The sequence below is a fragment of the Benincasa hispida genome, chromosome 1 (genome assembly GCF_009727055.1).
Source record: "Benincasa hispida cultivar B227 chromosome 1, ASM972705v1, whole genome shotgun sequence".
NCBI classification, from domain to species: domain Eukaryota; kingdom Viridiplantae; phylum Streptophyta; class Magnoliopsida; order Cucurbitales; family Cucurbitaceae; genus Benincasa; species Benincasa hispida.
In genome coordinates, this window is record NC_052349.1 from 80,896,835 (window position 1) to 80,897,457 (window position 623).

Here is a 623-nt window from a genome sequence, read left to right on the forward strand (position 1 = left end):
CTGGATGGATCGAGGTTTGAAATGAAACCGGTTATGTTGCAGATGATTCAAATGGCCGGACAATTTGGTGGAAGGCGTGGTGAGGATTCACACGCCCATCTTCGAAGTTCTATCGAAATCTGCAACACTTTTGTGTTCCCAAATATCTCTACTGAGGAGGTTTGACTAATGTTGTTCCCATTTTCCTTATGCGATCAAGCAAGAAAATGGGCTTATTCTCTCGAACTAGGAGAGATAACATCGTGGGAACAAGTAGTGAAAAAGTTCATGAAGAAATACTTTCCTCCAATGAAGAATGGAAGAAAGAGGAAGTTAATTACAAATTTTAAACAGGAAATTAACGAATCGCTCAGTGATGCCTGGGCGAGGTTTAAAAGGCTAGTAAGAGATTGCCCACATAATGGCTTACCAGACTACTTACAGATGGAGATTTTCTACCAAGGATTAAACCCTGCTTCGCAGACGGCTGATGCTTATTTTTATGAAGTGAAATTATGGATGATATGCGATGGTGAAATTGCGTTGTGCACTCAAGTTTCCTCAGCAGAATCCAAGTGTAAATTCCATTAAGTTTCCTAGTAAGTCCAAGGTCGAACTCAGGGACTTGTGAAAATAGATTGCAT

General features: G+C 40.4%; 1 non-coding gene across 1 annotated transcript; it reads right to left on the minus strand.

The window, feature by feature from the left end:
* Positions 1–300: 300 nt before the first annotated feature.
* LOC120070468 lies at positions 301–407 on the minus strand. The gene has a single exon (XR_005479963.1). It is a non-coding gene; the product is annotated as a small nucleolar RNA R71 (small nucleolar RNA).
* Between the last annotated feature and the right edge of the window lie 216 nt (positions 408–623).